This window comes from Erithacus rubecula, assembly GCF_903797595.1.
Source record: "Erithacus rubecula genome assembly, contig: scaffold_296_arrow_ctg1, whole genome shotgun sequence".
NCBI classification, from domain to species: Eukaryota; Metazoa; Chordata; class Aves; order Passeriformes; family Muscicapidae; genus Erithacus; species Erithacus rubecula.
The window spans coordinates 113,402-127,180 of NW_027636032.1; positions in this window are offsets into that span (position 1 = coordinate 113,402).

The following is a 13,779-nucleotide window of genomic DNA, read 5'->3' on the forward strand; positions in this document are numbered from 1 at the left end:
ACCCCTGATTAAAGTTACATTTAAAAATGTTAGAAGTGGTATCATTTCCAACACAGAGACCCCCTGCACCCCCAGCCCCACTCCTCCTCTCAGATGGGCACAGAGCTGCTAAGACACGAGGAGGGGGATGGTCCTGATGCCTCCCCCACAACCCCCAACCCATGCAAAAGTTATGGGGCAGTTTGAAGCCGTTTTGGGGATGAACAGGGGCAGGTTTGGGGAGGGCAGAGAGACAATTTGGAGGGCATGTTGGGGTGTTGCCATATCTCCCCTTCCCATAAATTTCCCCTTACCCTGGCAACCAGAAGAATTAGAAATCTTTGGTTCAATGAAAATCAATTTTTGTATAGAATTTGAAGGTTCAGAGGTGACAAAAAAAACCAAATAGATCTTACTCCAAACAAAGATGTTTATAAAAATGACAGTTCATGGTGCAATGACAGGTTGATTTCAAACAAACCATCCTCCCAAGTTCCTGTGCAATTGCCACAAGGAGTCTTTTTCATCTACGGGGACAGAATTTGGCCTGCTATCCCTGCAAACATCAAAGGAGGTCCATGCAGCATTGGGAGACTTACATTGTTAACACCTGATCAGAGAATTTTGAGAAAATTAAAACATAGAGAGAAAAGAGGGATTGAACGATACGATCCAAATTGTGATGACAATTTCTATTCATGGAACAAGGGGAAGAGAATCTCAGTAGCGATATTCTCTCCCCAAACAGCATCAGGGGGTGGCCTTGACTCAATTGGATCGTTTGGGTTGCTGGCTGAGCAAAAACACCAAAGCTATCTCCAATGCACTGAGCGACATGTTAGCAGACGTTGACATTGTGAGGAAAGCGACCCTTCAAAACAGAGCAGCAATTGATTATCTATTGCTGACTCATAAACAGGGATGTGAGGAATTTGCAGGAATGTGCTGCATGAACCTGTCTGATCATTCAAAATCAATTCATGAAAATATAAGACAATTACAGGAAGGTGTGGCAAAACTTGGAGAAGCCACTGGATCATGGATGGATGGTTTGTTTGACTTTTTTGACCTCTCACCCTTATGGAGAGAGATCTTGAAAGGTGGTTTTTAAGTATTAGTAGGGATTGTTATTTTCTTTGTTGTCTTTTTGATTGTTCTACCTTGTCTTTTTCATTGCATTCAAAGGGCTTTAAACAAAACCATGAAGGAGGTCCTTTTAGTGCAAACAGAGGGGGGAGATGTGGGAGTCCAGGGTATCTCCCTGGCTCCTCTGGGGATGCAAAACCCCCCCTGGCAGACCCCTCTGAGACCCCCGAGTGATGTCCAAGAGTTGCAGGAGCTGGATTTAGCTCCTTGGGAGGGCTTGCCAGCACTAGGGGAAGAAGCAATGAATATGAAAGTGAGTAGAGTATAAATTAGAATATTAGATTGTAGAATAAGTAGGTTTTTAGATTGTTTATATTAAAGGCCATGTGGTCAAAATGGAGGATCCTGGGTGTGGTGGGCTTCTTCCTCCTTCTTCTTCATGCCCGCCATGTTGAAGTTGCATCCTGGGAACCACAGATTGGATGGGGAAAGAACTGGACATTGTAAAGAGATTGCATGGCATTGGAAAGAATTTGTAAATATAGAATACGTAGTTTTAGGTATATAAGGTCTGGCACAGCCCGCAGGAGGATCCTTTTGTTATGGTCGCTCTGCAGAGTGGACCTGTGCTGGGCTGACAGAAACATTTTAAAAGATAAGATAAATAAACAGCCCTGAAACAACACAAGGTCATCTCCAGCTGCTTTCTTGCTGGTGACTCCGAGAAAACCCAGACTCCTGACCACCTGCATGTCCTCTCTGGGAAGGTCTCAGTTCTAGAGAGACCCCCGGACGGGGTCACCAGAGGACTGGAGGTGCCAATGTGAGCCCATCCCCAAGAAGGGCTGGAAGGAGGATCTGGGGAACTCCAGGCCTGTCAGCCTGACCTCGATGCCCAGCAAGGTGATGGAACAGATTGCCTTGAGTGCCATCACAGGGCACCTGCAGGATGAATGAGGGATCAGAGCCAGCCAGTGTGGATTTCAATATCTGCATTGATGATCTGGATGAGGGCATTGAGTGCACCATCAGCAGCTTTGGTGGTGACACCAAACTGGTGTGTGAGTGTATGAAATCTGCTGGAGGGTAGGAGAGCCAGGTAGGGTCAGGTTCTTCTCCCAGGGAACAGTGACAGAACAAGACAACACAACCTTAAGCTGTGCCAAGGGAGGTTTAAGCTGGACATAAAGAAATATTCTTGACAAAAAGAGTGATTGGACATTGGAAAGGGCTGCCAGGGAGGTGGTGGAGTCACCATCCCTGGAAGTGTTTCAGGATAGACTGGATGTGGCACTGACTGCCATTGTCTGAGTGTTACATCTCAGGTCGGACTTGATAATTTCAAAGATCTTTTCTAACCTGGGTGATTCTGTGATGATTGTGACACTGCAGGGCCCTGGGGAAGCAAGGGGCCATGGTGCCAGTGCAGATCCAAGGAGAGCATTGCTGCACTGCGAGACCTCATGGAACCAAGGATCCATTGTGGCACTGCAGGGCCTTGGGGCACCAAGGGCCATTGTGACACCGAGGGGCCCAATGGAACCAAAGGGCCATTGTGACTCTCAAGGGTGTTGGGGAACCAAGGGGCTGTTGTGACACTATGGAGCCTCCTGTAATCTTGGAGATCATTGTGACACTTAAGGGCATTGTGGAATCATGGTGACACCAAGCTGGGTGTGAGTGTGGATCTGCTGGAGGGTAGGAGGGCTCTGCAGAGGGACCTGGACAGGTGTTATGAATTGGTTTCAACACAGAAGACCAAAAGAAACAAAACCTTGGTGAATAAAATAGGTTGGACACAGAAAGATTTGAAATATACCCATAAAATGTGATTACAACCAAGCAATGTTAGATGCTAGTGCCAAAAAAAAAAAAAAAATTATTAAAATTAAAAGAGGCAAAGGGAAAGGAAGAATTAGAAAAAGTGTTGTGCTAGGGGGCCTGGTGGGACAGGGAGAGAGTGACAGGGGTTAGGTAGAAGTCTATCACCCTTCTGAGGGTCCCAACCACGTTTCCACTCCATCTGGTAGTGAGGATCCCCCTCTGCCACGCTGAAAAGCACAGAATCCAGTGGATTAATGTACCTTTGGGCAGGTGGGAGTGTCCAGGTGCCTGCCCTGCAGGGGGCCAGTTTGACACTGTCTCCTGCAACACTTTGGATCATGCTGCCGTGCTCTGGTGCAGGGTCCAACTGGGGGGAGCCTTTGGTGGGCCATGACAGCCCCTCTGCTGTGCATAAGCTTTTTCCTGGGTCAAGGGCCACTGCAACTTGGGCTCCTCTGCACAGCGGAGGGTGCTGGTCACTGCCTGGAACCAGAGGCTTTTTCACTGCACACCCAAAGCCTCTCTATCCCCAACTCTGTGGAGTGAGGGTCTGTGTGAGCCTGGCAGCTGATAGCCCTGGGGACAAGATCTCCACCCTGAAAGTGCTCAGCTTGATCCTCCAGTGAATGTATTCTCTCCTGAGTTACTTACATCCATGAGGGAGTGGTTCAGGGCCTCAATCAGGAGGCCTATTCAGGGTGTTATAAATGGATATTTGGATTTGTTCAATTTTGTCCAATAAATCAAACAACAAGATTAGATTTAGCAGCAATTTATTAATAATAGCAGCAATTGTATATAAATGAATGCAATCAAAATATATTAGTTACATAGATTTAAGTAAATACAAAATTTGGCAGTGAGTGATTTAGTACAATTGAGGTTTAGCTTGAATAAAGCATGAGCAAAACTGGCCAGGGGATACCCAACGAGGGGTACAGTCAGTGCCCTTCCTCTCACACTGTACCAAATCAGTCAAGCTAAAATCTCACATAGATACTGTTTACTAATACATAATAATACAGAATGTTCTAGAAAGCTCCTCCGTGTTTCTATTCCTAAAATCTACTCCACTCTGTTGTGTTGCTCGTGCGTCACCAGTGGTCGGGGTCTCTCCTCCTTTCGGGGTCTTGTTTCCGATGAAGGCTCTGGGTCTTCCTCAGTGTTTGCTGTGTGACCTCTCAGGTAGCGCAAGTGCATTATGCTTAGCACATTATAGAATTAAATGTATGTTCCACAACAGGCCTTATTCCAGTGTGCAATGCCTGGAATCGTCCCAGTTTGGCCCAATTCAAGGTCAAAAGTTTTATTTCTAGATGCTGTTCTTAGATCTATGCTCTTACTATCCTCACCTCCCACCAAACATCTGGAGGATGATTCCATCTGCTTTGTTTAACCATTTCTTTCCCCGTTTTGCTTTGTAACAAGTAGGTACAATTTTTCTAATAAGCAACATTTTTCCTAATACAGTTACAATTTAATTAGCATGAATCACATATATAATGAGGGAGTGATGGTCTGCTCTGCACCTTTTGGAAAACAGCTTTGCTAAGTCCTTCATGAAAATGTTTAAGTCACAAGTTATAATATTTCAGACTCTGACAACAGAGAGCCCCACACCCAGACACAGCAGCCCAGATGTGCCCCCTGGCCTGTGGTGCCTCTGGCAAGGGAGCAGCACAAGGCACTGCAGGACCCTGCAGACAATTCCTGAAGCACTTGTAGGATGATCCTGCTGTACAAGGGACGTTCCCATGGTGCCAGCTCAGGAACTGAAATGGGGAGTGGGGCCAGAGTGGGGCAGTGGCACGGGAGCAGCACTGGCAACACCAAGTGCTGCTGCTGGGCACAGCTGCTGTGCCAGCACTGATCTACCCCTGCTCTGCACACAGACATTGCTGCTGGCCCCATACAGCTGACCTTTGCTCATTACACCTCCCTCTAATTCAGGGTAATCAATTAAAACAAACAATTAAAATGTGTTGGAAAAATAAAGCTGACTTTTTGAGGTTTCAATTGCAAAATCATCCTCTTATAAACCTTCTCTCCTTCCCTGTGCAGATCGACAGGGAGGGATACGAGGGATGCTAGGTCCAAGGGTTGGTCTGGCTCTCTGCAGCCTTCAGTTGTGCCTACTGGCACCTGTTTCTCCCTATCCAAGGCTTGTCCCTGCCAATGCTCCCGGAGCCCAGCCCAGCCCTGGAGGGTTCAGCTCTGCCCTGCACACCCCTCCCAGCACAGGGCACTGCCCAGGGGCATCTCCCTGCCGGCAGAACCTTAAGAGCAGGTCAGACAAACTGAGATGCAGCAAGACAAGGTGCTGCTGGTCAGGCTGTAGCAGCCTATTCGTAAAACTGATACTACTGCAGCTAGAGGATGTGAAAGAAGGAAGAGATGGTTAGTTTGTTGCTATATAGCGAACAGATGCAGTAGGTTTGCTACTAAAAAGCACATACACAGACTTAGCTGAAAAAGTAGAAGGGGTGGTCATCTCAAGCTTGCAAGAGCCAATAGTAGGAGAGGCGTATGTACCTAAAACCAATGAAATTATGCCAAATATGCTTAAGTCATTATATTTTGGATTATAAATATAGATGGTGCCTTTAATAAATCAAACCATGCTTTATCAATCACACTGATTGGTTGCATATTTCCCTCGCTGAACTTCCTCCACACTTATCTAATCCTTTCTCCAGAAAAAATCTTGCCAACTGGTGGGAACTGCTAGAGACAAGGCTTTCAAACCACTTCCCAGTATGATAAGCCCAATGTCCCTGCTTAAATCCATGTATGCTTGTATTAGAAGGAGTGAACTATTCTAACTCCCCATCCCCCTTCCCTTTTTTTTTTTTTAGTAGCTCTTTGGGCAAGTCCTGTATGCCATTCCAAGTCTTTGTTATCAAATGTGTGAAGTGATGTTGCTGCAGTAGCAGCACCCTGAGTTCAGTGGGAACAACTCCAGAGCACTGGATGCTACAGCAGTGGGCACGGTGAGAGACTTGCCTCCACTGCCATGGCCATCCAGCCACGGGGAGAGCAGCTGCTGGGGCTGCCCCCATTCTGCTGATAGCAGTCTGCCCCCAATATGTGGACTGAGTGGCCTTTGATTTTGACAGAATGTGGAAAATGCATTGTTTGAAGGTATTTTTATGTTGTCTAACATCACCTGACCGGGAGCAGCTGGGTAGGCATGACACCCTGTTGGCAGAGCCATGGCAGGGATGGGTGGCTGTCACTTGCACTGACAGTGTCATTTTTCCACGCAGGCTCCTGATACAGCTGCAGGGAAAGGCACCAGCTGTTGAATCAGGCCCAGGGAGCAGCAGCAGCAGCACATTGAGGAAACCCTCATCTGCAAAGAGCCCCTCACCCCCTTTGCTCCCGCATGGCAGCACAAGGTGATTCCACTGCAGGTGCAGGGCTGCAGCAGATTGGAGACTCCTTCAGCCAGGACTTGCTGCAATCTCGTTCCTGCAGCTGTGCTGGGAGGATGTTGGCTGCAGCAGGGGTGTCCATGCCCAGGAATGCTGCTCGGCTCAGGGAGGCAGAGTGTGCACAAAAGCTGCATTCAAAGCACTGATTGTGAGCCCCCTGAGCCACTGGCAAGTGCAGCAGCTCTTCTTCACTCTGTGCAAGTGACAGCCCAGCCCTGGAGCCTGTCCCTGGGAACAGGGAAACTGTTGGGGATGAGGAAATAGATGTGTAGGTTTAAGGCCTCTTCCTTTGTTTAGATATTGCCAAATGCCACAAATACTAAGGAGCTAACAGACATCCTGTTCCAAGTATGGCAGGAAAGGTTTAGAGATAAGGTTTATAGATAAGAAAGCCATAAAACATGGTAATAGAGCGATTCCTATAGGTTGCATGCAAATATTAGGAAATTAGTCTTTTGTAGTAGATTAGTTAATGGAAATTAGAATATTCAACGTAGAAGAATACTTATTGTATTGTAAATGGGAAATGGCTCTCTTATCCTCTGTCTTATTCTCTCTATGCTCTATTCTCTCTACTCTCTTATTCTCTCTTACACTCACTCCCTCATATACCCACGCCCTTACAATAAACTACAAACTTCATGACCAGAATATAGCGAGCTCCTGAGTCTGTCTGATGACCGTCCACCCGACTTTAACCCCCACAGATAACACTCTGAGGATGGTTCTGAATTTTCAGGGACAGTCAAAATGAGAATAATTTTGAGGCTGGTGTTGCAGTGTTGGGTTTGGGTGTGTCTGCAGGAAAGAAAGCAGGAATAAACCCCTGCCACAAGGAAGGAGAACCTTTTCATGGCCAATTTCCACCCGACAGACACACTGATCATATTGGCCCACTAAATACTGGGGGCAGTGAATGAAGAGTGCAAAGCTTCTTTGAGGAGGTAGGAGAGATGAGACTTGAAGAAATAATTTTGCTGATGCAGGAAAAGGGATCAGACCCACTGGTCCCTTGGCTCATGCTCAGTTCTGCCAAATCAAGCATGATCAGTTTTAACCACTCTGTTGAAGAGTATTTCAGAAGAACGTGCCCCATGCTATTTCTATAAAGAAAATTTTGAATTGTCAGGAAGCACCAAGATCAGAAATATTTTGAGGCAAATCCTGTTTATGTTGTGTTTCAGTGTCTCTGCAACAAAGAAAGCAGGGAATAAACCCCTGAAGCAATGAAGCAGAGCAAAGGTGGAATGTTTGGATGGTCAGTTTGTTCCCTAATAATATCGGCCAACTGAATTCAGGGGTCATATCCTGGGGGGTGCAAAGCTTCTTTTACTGCCAATGCCTGGTTGTGTCCCGCACTTTATTTGTTGTGAGGAGAAATAAACAAAATCCCCAGCCAACAAGCTGCAGCCCAGAACTGAGTGGGAAGGACATAAATGAAGACCTTGAAAAGAAACTTTGGAAAGCATTAAATTCCTAGAGAGTGTCAAACACTCAGGCCTGGCTGGGCCCAGGGCTGGCTGCCCTTGGGAAAGGACGGGAAAGGGATGGAACTGGGGTGGGGATTCTGTGGCCATGGAAACAAGAGAACCAGGGGCGAGCACGTCACAAAGGGGCAGCCCCGCGCTGGGGCTGGGAAGGTTGTGGGTGACACGGACACAGCGGCTGGAGACACAGCAGGAGACACGTCTGGCTCTGCTGTCTGTGCCCACTGCTGGCCATTGGAGTCACTCCACCTTGTTCTAGGGCTGGGGACCAGCTCCTGTCACTGCCTATCCCAGACAGTTCCAAAATTCAACGGAGATACTTCTGTGAGACACAAGCATGGGTTCAAACATGGATTCTATTGGAAAAGGAAAGGCCACAGAAGGAAAAGGTGAGGATAGAAAGGAGTTGAAAGGCCTGACAAAAATGGAGAAAAATCCCACCACTGTTCAGGGAACATTGGTCCATGGTGGTCAGTGCTGGCCCTGTGTCAGAGTTGGTGCCTGACAGCTACAGGTGATCCTGCAGGGACGCCCATGGCATCACAACATTCTGTCATTAGTTTGCTCTGCTGTCTCCTTTTTGACAGTAGCCAAATCACTCATACTGTCAGTGGGGTCAGGGACTGTGGCCACAGATGACCACAAATTGAACATGGTCAGGAGATGCAAGTCCTGTTTCTTTCTTAGCCGTCAATGTTGGGTCTTACTACAGATAAATTTCCAGTTCCTTCTGTGCTTGGTGATTGGGTCCAACACTGAGGATGATATTACAGTGCTATAAGAACACCAGCAAGGCCTGCCTGCTTGCTGAGAGCTCTTTGAGAACTGCAGAAATAGCAGTCACAGCTGTGTGGATCTTTACTGGATATTCACAAAAGGCCACCATCAAGAAGAAATCTTTCCTCCCCTCTTATCATTGGAGCTTTCCACCTTTCCCTTCAGACATGATAACTAAATAGTGTTCAGAAGAATTAAACACAGGCTAGATCCATGAAAAATAAAAACAAAGACATTTTCTCAAGAATTCAAAAGTCCCTCTAGAGCTTCAACCATTGGACATGTATATGTTATGATAAAGGAGGAAGGTCATCTAACTCACCTTTTCCCCTGTGAACATGGCTCAGCCTCACACAGATGTAAGGTGAGAGTTGGGTCACTGTCTGGCAGGAAGAAGGGTCTTGTGCCATCCTGGAGAGCCAGTGCACATTGCCAGGGAACAGTTCTACCCTGCAGGTGCCTCCTGCCATGAGCTGTGCTGCTCCCAGTTCCCCATGGTTTTGTAGGGCTGCTCAGCTGTGGGGCAGGGAGAGGAGCAGGAGGCTGCATGTGCAGCTGAGCCATTGCTGGAAGCACAGGGCTCTGGGCTCCCTGCTGTCCCAGGGCAGCCCAGAGGCCAGGCTGCTGCCCTGGGAGCTCTGTGCAAGTGGGTCAGGGTATGGCCCTGGCCTGCCCCAAGGGTCTGCTGGCAGGAGCATGTTTTCCTGGGCAGCTATTTAGAAGTTTCCATGAAATGTGTCCCATGGAATATTGAGCTTCAGATGCTTTAGGTTGGCATTGCAGCCTCTATTACCATTTCTATCTTCACTTTGCAGTTGGCATTGCAGCCTCTATTACCATTTCTATCTTCACTTTGCAGGTCTATCTCCCAACAGTGCTGCCAAGAATCTTTCCAGGTCACCTCCCTCTATGCTCCTTCCCTCCAAGCCATTGCCTCCCATCCAGAAGTGCTCTCCTTCCAGGCAGCCAAGCCCAATGTGCAGTGGAGAGGAAGAGAGAGGGAAAAATAGCATTGACAACAAAGATACCGGTAGAAACAACCAGGAGCTGAGTTCAGAGGGAAAAGGGCATGAGGTAAGGAGACCAAGCCAAGTCCTGTGTGATAGATTGTCACTTTATGCACTATAGTGATTCCTAGAGAGGCTGATCTGGAACAGACACTTCACAGAGTTAAAATAATAAACTAGGTATTTATTTAGAGGTCTTAAAAGGATACACCTTGGGCAGTAGAAGAGCCTGGCCAGGGTTACACCCAGGATGGATCCAAGATAGATCCTGCTCACAAGTTTTTACACTTTTGTAAGCATTGGTCCATGAACATATTGGGGTTAATTTTACAGTTACAGCTTCAGGTCACAAAGTTCCATCATCCTGTTCCACTCCCTTCACTTTGCCATTGTTTATGCTTTTCGGATATCAGTTGTCCTTGATTCTCAAGCTGAAATAATAATTTTGTGTAAAACTCCACTCTGAAGAAAACCTATTGACACTTAATATGAAGTTTGGAGTCCCACACCAAGTCAGCACAGAATCTGGGAAATGTGAAAGCTAAAATTTAAAACATCAATACGAAGGAGTCTGAGAGCTCATCTTGTGGTGTGAGGCCAGGGAAGCAACTGAGCCAAGGAAGAGCTCAGCTGAACACTGCACTTCAGGCTGTCTTTACAATGGGACTGTAGTGCACACTTCATATCCTCAGCATGTACCAATTGCAAGAGAGTTCCTTCAATGGTTTCTGTGCTCTGACATGGTCCTGCTCTGCCTTATTGCTGAGAACGCCCGAACAAGCAATCAGAGCAGCTCAAGTTGTCCAATCTGGCCAAGCAATCCTCCTATATTCAGCAACCTATGGGTATCTGTGAACCATGTCTATGTCTTGGTGGTGTTTTAAAACAACTCTGTCTGCTTGGGAAGGAAAAAGGTGTTTCCTGGAACAGTAAGGCAGTCTTGCACAGTCAGTTGCAGGTTCTCTCAGCTTCTGAGTTGAACAGCCATGGCCTTCTGCACAGTTGTCTCTGAATCTATTTCTAGACTTCATCAGCTTCTGGGCAGCTATGTGCCCTGACATGTCTTTTTCCAGAGGGAAGGGATGGGAGGTGGCCATGGGGAGAGCAGCCCAGAGCCCAGCCACACGATTGCCTTTGCAGCAGGGCCAGCACCTGCAGGTGTTTTGGGTTTGCTGTGGGGTGCAGGAGGAGGCAGGTGAACAACAGCTTTGGTAAAGAGAATGTCCAATCAAAGGTTTGTGTACTTGATGTCAGCCTTGATGAGAAAGGGTCCAATGTATCCCTGACAGGATCTGATCCTTTCACTGGAGTTTGAACAAGTCCTGATTTGGCACTTTAGCTGTGCCAGAAATGATGGGATACTGAGCACGGGTGTGCATCTGCTCCCAGTGCCTCCACTCCCCTTCCTGGCCATGGCATGGGGGCCCTGGAGAAACCTGGGCTGGCAGAGACCTTCCAGAGAGCAGCAGGGCAGGGAACTCTGCTGAACTTCCTGGATGCCAGTGAGCCTGAGATGATGGAGGTGTGGGAGCTGGAGAGCAGCGAGCATCCCGAGAGCTCAGCAGCTTCTGGGCTGAAAGGCTGCTGGGGAACTGAAAGAGGGAAGGATAGCAACAGAAGGAATGAGGGGCTTGAGAAAAGCAGGTTTTGACATCCTGCAGAATGGCTTTGTGAGGATGTGGCTAAAGATTTGCAGTTGCTGTGAGGTACCTAAGAGGCAGGGATGGAACAGTGATCTAAACCTATTCCCATACCATCCAAAAGGCCAGTGGAGGCAGTGGCACCCCTGAACATACTGATGCCAAACATGTGGATTCCAGATGTGGAGGTTCTTTCTGATCCCCAGGTGCTCTACAGGCACCTAACTCCCAGAGCTCTATAGGCTCCTGCTCTGAGCTCTTAGACTCTTCCTTGTCAGGTAATCTTCTAAATAAGCTTAAATAATAAGTTAAAAAGATTATTTGTTACAAAGCACATCTTATTAAAAAGCACATCAGTCTCAAAAGGCAATACCAAAAGCAATGGCAAGCAATGGCCAAAGCAGTAGCAATAAGCAAATGGCAAGAAGCCAAAATGGCTAAAATCGACACCTCTCCCAATACATACTGTTATACAGCACTATTCCAACAAGCTAAGATGCAAACTCAGACCACTACTCTTTAACCTATTAGAATTCTAGTTTCTTAGCTCACCAGGTTATGTATAACACTACACATAGAATCTATCTAAGAAATGCAAGCAATAGTCTTGCTATAACTCTATTATGTCTAAGTCCTGTCTACAACTGTGGGCTTAGAGCTTCTACTGAAGATATCAGTGTTTTTGCAACCTTTAGCAGAACAGAAGCTACTGCTGTGGAATGCAGACCTTTTACTCACTAAAATCATCAGAACTCACTCTAAGACTTATTCAATCCCTGCTCTCTAACTTGTCTCTGAAGAATTCAGAGAGACCCCTAACTCACTGACTCCAACACATGGCCTTCCAGCATTTGCCAATCAGACTCATCCTCCCAGGTAACAGTGGCCTTCCCTATTTTGCCTGACCTGTCAGTGAAAGCAGCAGAACCTTGCACTGGCACATGACTACTTTTGGGTCTCAAAGACAACTGTCTTTGCTACTTGCAGTAGCTTATGGCTGGGCAGATGACAAGCAATCTGTCCTGCAAAATCTTGCAGTGCACTTTGCAAGGAACACTATTAACAAAGCCTCCTTCAAAGAACTCCTGCTCCACAGGAAATACAATCCTTGCAGGGTCTACTGCTATCAAGTGCACACATCGTAGACGGCATTTGATTATCAGTCGGGCAAACAATTGCAACACCATCCTTGCTGTCTTTTGCAGCTGATGCGGCACAATAACCCACTCCAGAACGTGCAAGGGATCAGACCATGTGTCATTCTGCTCACCAGTGATACCTGTAGGATGTAAATCCAGATTGGTGATAAACACAGTGATATCAATGGAAGGATCTACTTGGTATACCTGATGAGTAGAAAGACCTTGCTGCAGCCTGCTGCAATGTGTCGGGCTACAATGACAACCCTGTAGCAAAACTTTCCATTGATATCTCTGCCCGGACTCAGAATTGTTCACTGCACGCACCATAAAAACAAATATCTTCAAGACACAAGGGTATTGTTAAAAAACAGTCCTTCAAGTCAATGTCCAAAATGTCCCATCCAGCAGGGAGCATGGTGGGCAAAGGCATACCAGGCTGTACTGCCCCCATGCTCTCCATCACTGCATTTGAACCAATTGATGAAGGGCTAACAACTTAATTTTTCGTATGGACCACTAGTTCTGCCAAACAGGGGTATCAGTCAACCACTGTAAAGGCATCATAGGATAATTCCTGCCCTTCACCTCAATAACCCCAATCAGAAATTTGCCTCAATTCGCACTCCCCAGGCTGCCAAACCTCCGAGTTGAATTTGAGGTGGGATGGTGCCTGGTATCATCAGAGTGCACAACACCTGTGGGTGCTGATCAGAGATATTCATTGTGATGCATGAAAGGCAAGGAAAATACTTTTCAGCCAATTTAGTCAAAAGGATATGTTTATTTCAGTGCTGGGTGAACATGAGGGATGTCTCTAAAAGGCGTGTGCACCCATGGCAGTTTTTGGTCCTTCATTTATTCACAGAAATCATGCATATTAAAAAACGTACATACACATTTATTAACCTGTCACCGCCCTTTCCCCACTTAGTATTAAAATTAGCTGTATACACATTGCAGCTGTGTAGTATTCTCTTGGTTTTGGGGCGGTGGTCTTCAATTTGATTTGAAGGGTTGTAAGAGATGAAGTAAGGATCATCTACCTTGCTCTAAACTCTTTACCTCTGTCTCATTACCATGACTACCTGACTTGTTAGTCCCTTTATTCATTTATTGCCTTCAGTGTCAAAATTTATAATTGATGGGTTTCTTTTGGCTAACTCTAAGCATTTTCTAATGTATATCAGTTTCACTTATTGTTTCCATATGTATATTTTGCTGGTTCTGCATATTATATGACTAGACTTTGTCAATTTCTAATCCCCCTGCTAGGATATATATGTTTAAGGGTTACATTCCTAACCTCTAGCTCCTAAGTTTTTCAAGATATCTACCCCATAACTCATTCCCTAAACATGCAATTCTCAAAACTATGAAATAATAGTACGAATATTATGGCTTAT